This window comes from Sinocyclocheilus anshuiensis, unplaced genomic scaffold, assembly GCF_001515605.1.
Source record: "Sinocyclocheilus anshuiensis isolate Anshui unplaced genomic scaffold, SAMN03320099.WGS_v1.1 scaffold1550, whole genome shotgun sequence".
Taxonomy (NCBI): Eukaryota; Metazoa; Chordata; class Actinopteri; order Cypriniformes; family Cyprinidae; genus Sinocyclocheilus; species Sinocyclocheilus anshuiensis.
Window position 1 is genome coordinate 153,777 of NW_015546121.1, and position 6,710 is coordinate 160,486.

General features: G+C 37.7%; 1 protein-coding gene across 1 annotated transcript in view; it reads right to left on the minus strand.

Moving 5' to 3' along the window:
* The window catches only part of hycc2 (hyccin PI4KA lipid kinase complex subunit 2), a 61,602-nt gene extending 60,138 nt beyond the window's left edge, over nt 1-1,464 (minus strand). The window contains exon 1 of the mRNA XM_016502843.1: nt 1,376-1,464. The gene's annotated coding sequence lies outside the window, so the exon portion shown is untranslated. The remainder of the gene's footprint in view (nt 1-1,375) is intronic.
* Between the last annotated feature and the right edge of the window lie 5,246 nt (nt 1,465-6,710).

Sequence of the window (6,710 nt, forward strand, 5' to 3'; positions counted from 1 at the left end):
CACTCACACACACACACTCTTACACTCTCTCTCTCACACACACACTCACTCGCTCTTACACACTCTCATACACTCACACACACACTCTTACACTCTCTCTCACACACTCTCACACAAACTCACTCTCTATTACACACTCTCATACACTCAAACACACACACTCTTACACTCTCTCTCACACACTCTCACACATACACTCTCATACACTCACTCTCTATTACACACTCTCATACACTCACACACACACTCTCATACACTCACTCTCTCTTACACACTCTCATACACTCACTCTCTCTTACACACTCTCATACACTCACTCTCTCTTACACACTCTCATACACTCACTCTCTCTTACACACTCTCATACACTCACTCTCTCTTACACACTCTCATACACTCACTCTCTCTTACACACTCTCATACACTCACTCTCTCTTACACACTCTCATACACTCACTCTCTCTTACACACTCTCATACACTCACTCTCTCTTACACACTCTCATACACTCACTCTCTCTTACACACTCTCATACACTCACTCTCTCTTACACACTCTCATACACTCACTCTCTCTTACACACTCTCATACACTCACTCTCTCTTACACACTCTCATACACTCACTCTCTCTTACACACTCTCATACACTCACTCTCTCTTACACACTCTCATACACTCACTCTCTCTTACACACTCTCATACACTCACTCTCTCTTACACACTCTCATACACTCACTCTCTCTTACACACTCTCATACACTCACTCTCTCTTACACACTCATACACTCACACACACACACTCTCACACTCTCACACACACACACACACTCTTACACACTCTCATACACTCACTTTCTCTTACACACTCATACACTCACACACACACACTCTTACACTCTCACACACTCTCACACAAACTCACTCTCTCTTACACACTCTCATACACTCACACACACACACACACTCACTCACGCACTCTCTCTCTTACACACACTCATACACTCTCTCTCTCACACACACACACACACACACACACACACACACATATTCTCTCTCACACACACAACACACACACTCACTCACTCACTCTCTCTCTTACACTCACTCATACAGAGAGAGATAGAGAGAGAGTCCATGGATCCATATTTAGGAAACGTCGAAACATTATGGACTCTGACGTCACGACACAGCATCTCTGTGAGCGCGCACTTATATATATATATATACGTCATCATGCAGTTATTAGTACAGACTGATCCGTATGAAGCCAAACGCGCGCTTCTCGCATCATTTACAGAATAAAGCCGGAGGCAGTGTGTGTGTGTGTGTGTGTGTGTGGAGCGCAGTGCCCTAGGCAGCACATGATGAACTCACCTAGTTTGGGTTCACAGACGAGCAGCTGTCAACTCCTGCCGAGCCCAGCACAGCGGTGACGCAACCGGAAGCGGAAGTGCGACATCCTCTTCTTCTTCTTCTTCTTCTGTGGATTTATTGGCGGGTCGCATACCAGCTTTTAAGGTGCATACCGCCACCTCCTGTGCTGGAGTGTGAAGTGATTTCAGTCTAGGTATATATTATGAATTCTATATGCTATTCTTAAGTCCACTATTCCTAATGAATTTTAAAATTGTCTTTATTATTTTACCACATCCTTGTATTGTGTTTAATGTGTTGCAGATTGAAAATTCATTGCATCCTAAGTTCTGTAATTCTCTTTGTAGTTCATTATTCCGGTTCATACGTAGTAGAGTAACAACACATGATCAACTGTTTCCTTCACTTGGCATGTTTCACAGCATCCACTACTGTGTGTTCCTGTTATATACGTGTAGAATTAAGTTGTAAATTTCATTGGATTGTTGATGTTTTCGATTTTTCCGGAAAATGCCATTTTCCTGGTTTTGTTATTTCCTCCTATCTCTGTGATATTGTCATCCGACTCAGATTCTCTATTTTTTCGTTTGTTTGATGCATCTGGTACCTGAGACCATCCCTCACTATCAATTATTGAAGAATCATCTTCATCATCCATACTACCTGCATCCATCCTCTCCAGTCTCAGCACAGTTGATGCTAACCCGCCAAAAAATGGATTCCGCCAGCATCCCTGTGCGACGCTGTATCGAACTGATCCTCCGACATCCTCTTCTTCTTCTTCTTTTGATTTTATGGCGGGTTGCGAACCAACTTCAAAGGTGCATACCGCCACCTACTGTGATGGAGTGTGAAGAGAATGCACTAAGCCCTCCTAATATATCCTATTATATAACCCACTATTCTTAATAAATCTAATGACTGCATGTATTTGTTTTCCTGAATTTGGAGCTGGTTATAGTAAATTCCTGGCATCCTACTGCTTGTAATTCTTCCTTAAGAATCCTCCTTTCTCTTTCATATGTCTTACATATCTTCATAACATGCTCTACAGTCTCCTCAGTTAAACAGACATCACATAGACCCGTGTTATGCTTCCCTATAATGTGTAAAGTATGACTTAGATTTGAATGTCCTGTAGATGTGTAAAATAGCTTGTTCTCTTCTACTTAAGTAGTGAATGATTTAGCTTTTCTTCATGCTTCTTTGAATGGTGTAATAGTGTCGATCTGTATGACACGAGTGTCTGACGTTTCCTAGATCTGTTCTCCTTCTGATCTACTGAGTGCAATGTTTATATTGGGTTCTTTCATTTTAATTGACTCTTTGGCTATGTTGTCAGCCTCCTCATTACCTTGAATTCCCAGGTGTGCTGGTGCCCACATTCAGTGGGTACGGAAAGTATTCAGACCCCCTTAAATTTTTCACTCTTTGTTATATTGCAGCCATTTGCTAAAATCATTTTTTCTTTTTTAATAAATCTGCAAAAATGTCAACAATTCTGTGTTTTTTTGTCAATATGGGGTGCTGTGTGTACATTAATGAGGAAAAAAAATTAACTTAAATGATTTTAGCAAATGGCTGCAATATAAGAAAAAGTGAAAAATTTAAGGGGGTCTGAATACTTTCCGTACCCACCGTAAATCAGATTATATGCTCATCTGTCGTAAACTATAACCTAATCATGATTTCTGTTCAAGTGTCCATTCTATTTGTTTCCAATGATTGTAAACTCATAAGGACTGCCACTGAATCAGAACATATTATACTTGATCAGGTCTAACTTCATACACCCACTCTAGTGCCATTAAAACAGCTCTCATCTCAGCTGTATATACTGATGCACCATCTGTTATCCTTCCTCTTCCTCTTCCTCTTCCTCAAACCCTGTCCTTCCAGTGTCTTTACTCTTGGCCCGTCTGTATATACTGTATTTGAAGAAATGAGTAGTGTGAGTTCCTTATATACTCATTTACATATGTAATTAAACTAGCCGCTGCATCCAGTTCCCTTCTGTTTTCATGTAATGTTATGTCTATTTCAGGTCGGGCTAGTATCCAGGGTGGAATTGGGGATATTACCACTATTGGGTAATTGATATTGATATTGATATTGAGAATTTAAATCCACATTCTAATGACCATTTTTCAACTACTTCTATAGCTTCTTGAATTTGATTTATATTAAAAGATATATTCCTTCCTCTTTTCCACATTATACCATCGTCTGCATATAACCCAGTGCTAATTCCCGGAGCCACTTTTCCAAATATATCATTAATCATTATATTAAATAATACAGGACTGATCACACTTCCCTGAGGCGAGCTGTTTTCCACACTTAGAGTCTGAGATACTTCACCAGCCACTTTAACTTGAATTGTTCTGTCAAATAAAAAACTTAAAACCCAATTATACATTCTTCCTTCTACTCCAATACTCTTCATTTTAATAAGTAATCCCTGCTTCCACAACATGTCATATGCTTTTCCATATCAGAGTAAACTGCCACGAATCCCTCTTTAACTGCTATAGCTTAACAAATCTAACTTACTTTCTCTGTACACTTATCAATATCATCCTCATTCATTCTAACTCACATATTTTATTATACTTCTCCCAACCAGCTTTCTCTAATGTCCATCTATGTTGTTTTACCATCATACTCCTTCGCATGTCTGACCCTACCGTGCTCTAACACCTCCCATTGACATTTCTCTGCCATTGATGCTGAAATTATGGTTAGGTCTGCGCATGACTTTATTTGTTTTGCCCCACTACCATCATTTAAGCATAACGATAAATTGTCTTCCTTGTATTCTTCCACCACTGTGCCATTTTTATCTGAGTTTGAGGCTCATTTTTACCCTGAGTCTGGGTAGAGCCACGGATCTGACCTGGTTTCATATAATATTCTATACCGTGATAAAGGCTATGTCGATTAGCATTGCATTATAAATATACATTCTGCATATAAAAAAATACCCGTGATGGCTTGAAGAACAGAGATACACCATTTAGTCACAATCCTATGTTTATTGTCTTCATTCTTCATCAGTTAAAACGTCCTATCTGCGTTTTATTCAGCTACTGCAGCGGTAGCATATGCTTTTGTCCATATTAGGGATTTCCTCCAACAGTGATTTTTGTATTTCATTTTGTGATTTTTTCACTTATGGTTTAACTGCACGAGGGCGCCCTCTGGCTACCAGTATGAATGAAGCAGCTACAGCTACTCACTACACCTTATTTTGGGTAAAAATAGGGAAAATAATACTTCTCTCTAAGTTTGTCTCCAGTGTAGAGGAGTTCTCTCTCTCTCTCTCTCTCTCTCTCTCTCTCAGTGTGCATAAAATTAAAACATTACTGTCAATGATTTTTAATCATAATCATTTATAATAAATCCTTAGACCTTTCTAAACAATTATAGGCTAGTTATAGGCCTGCAGTTTTAATAATAATAATAATTATAATATAATAATATTAATAATTATCATGATCAATATTACTTTGTTTAATGTTTTTATTGAGTTATAACTATAATCAGAATTATTAGTAGTCATATTGATATATAAAACAACAATTATTTGGGCCAAATTGTGCAGACCTACAAACAGGCACAGCAAACTTAGTGTTCAAATAAAGAAAACGTTGATCTGGAAACGTTTCTAGTTACAGTTCAGATTTTGGAATTGAAAGAATGATAGAGAGATTAAAGTGAAATTGTGGTAGAAATGGAATCCAAACGGTATCTTTATGGAGCGAAAAAAAGATGTTCTGACTGCTATACATAATATTTATGGCTGTGGTATTAGTATTAGTTTTATAAATGCTATGATGCCCTCGATCACAGACAGACTTGTGAGGGAAAATTGAGCCATTTCAGTGTGTTACCTTAACTAATTACAGACCTGGCTCCAGAATCAATCACTGAGGTTGCTTCTGAAATTAGTGAGGGTGATCTAACCTTAATATTATATACTGTATATATATATATATATATATATATATATATGGCCTAACCACAATATGTTTGTGCCATTCATTGCTATGGAGCAAAGAGTGTTCCTTTATAATCACTAAAAAGCTGTGACTCACTTAGGTTCATCATGATCTCACAGTTACGTTATAATCAATTAATGCAGAACTCAACACTGATGTTTATTTTTGTTTATGCTCTATTAATTTTATTTAGTTTTTGTGTATAATTCATTTATATTTAATTTTATACATTTGTGTTTCATGAATATCAATTTATTTTCATTTTTCAAGCTCACTTGCACTTCAGTTTTGTTAACCTGTTTAAATATTTTTACATATGTAAGTTGGATGTTACACTTAATACACATTTATGCTTAATTATTGAAATTGCCATTTTATGTGCTTTCTCTTTACTCGTCAAATTGCTATGACAATATTAACACTAGTGGGGCCTATTTTCATTATCCATCACAAGCCATACCACACTATGTGCATTAAAGTCACCGCACCATATCACTATACCTTCTTCTTTACTCCAAATGTTATTTAATTCCATTAAAGATATTTGTTCACAGGTAACAAATAGTAATTTATTATTGCTACTTTTCCTAATGTTGTCCACACTTCCACCTTAATGCATTCATACTGTGTTCCTACCTTTACGTCCCCATTCTTTATAACCGTTGCACACTCTCCATCTGTTGCTCTTGATCTATATTTCCTAATGGATAAATACCCTGGAATGACAAAGTCTGATTGAGATTTAAGCCATTTGCTGACCATAAGCATACTCGCATCTATATTTGTTTTATACCTCTCTGTTCCCTTGTTTGGTGTTTCAGTTGCATCAGACCTTCCATAACTCGTCCTATGTCTTTGCTCAATTTGAACCTTCTTTACAGCTTGTGCATATGAATCAATATGCTCTGACTTGTACTGCATTGCTTCCACGGCTTGTTTTTGCGCTACACATCTTAAATATGCTGCACTATGACAGTTGCAACACTTAGGTTCAACTAGATCCCCACATTCTCCATAACCGTGTTCACCTCCACATTTACACCTTGCATACTTCTGCTAAATGGCCTAATCTTTGGCGATTGAAACATCTCAATGCAGGTTTTATAAAAGGTCTAACTGGGTAGCACACATATCCCATTTGAACATTTTCTGGAAGCAGTCTCCCATTCATCATCACTGCTGTACTTGGCTCTCTCCTCACATAATAAAAGCATGGCGAATGGTGCAGCGTTCAATCTCCAGGGAAGCTGTGGCATGATGAAATGTACATTTTAACCTCAACTATTTTCTAATTGCATGCTATAGATTGTGAACAATTCATCCATGTATAGTTT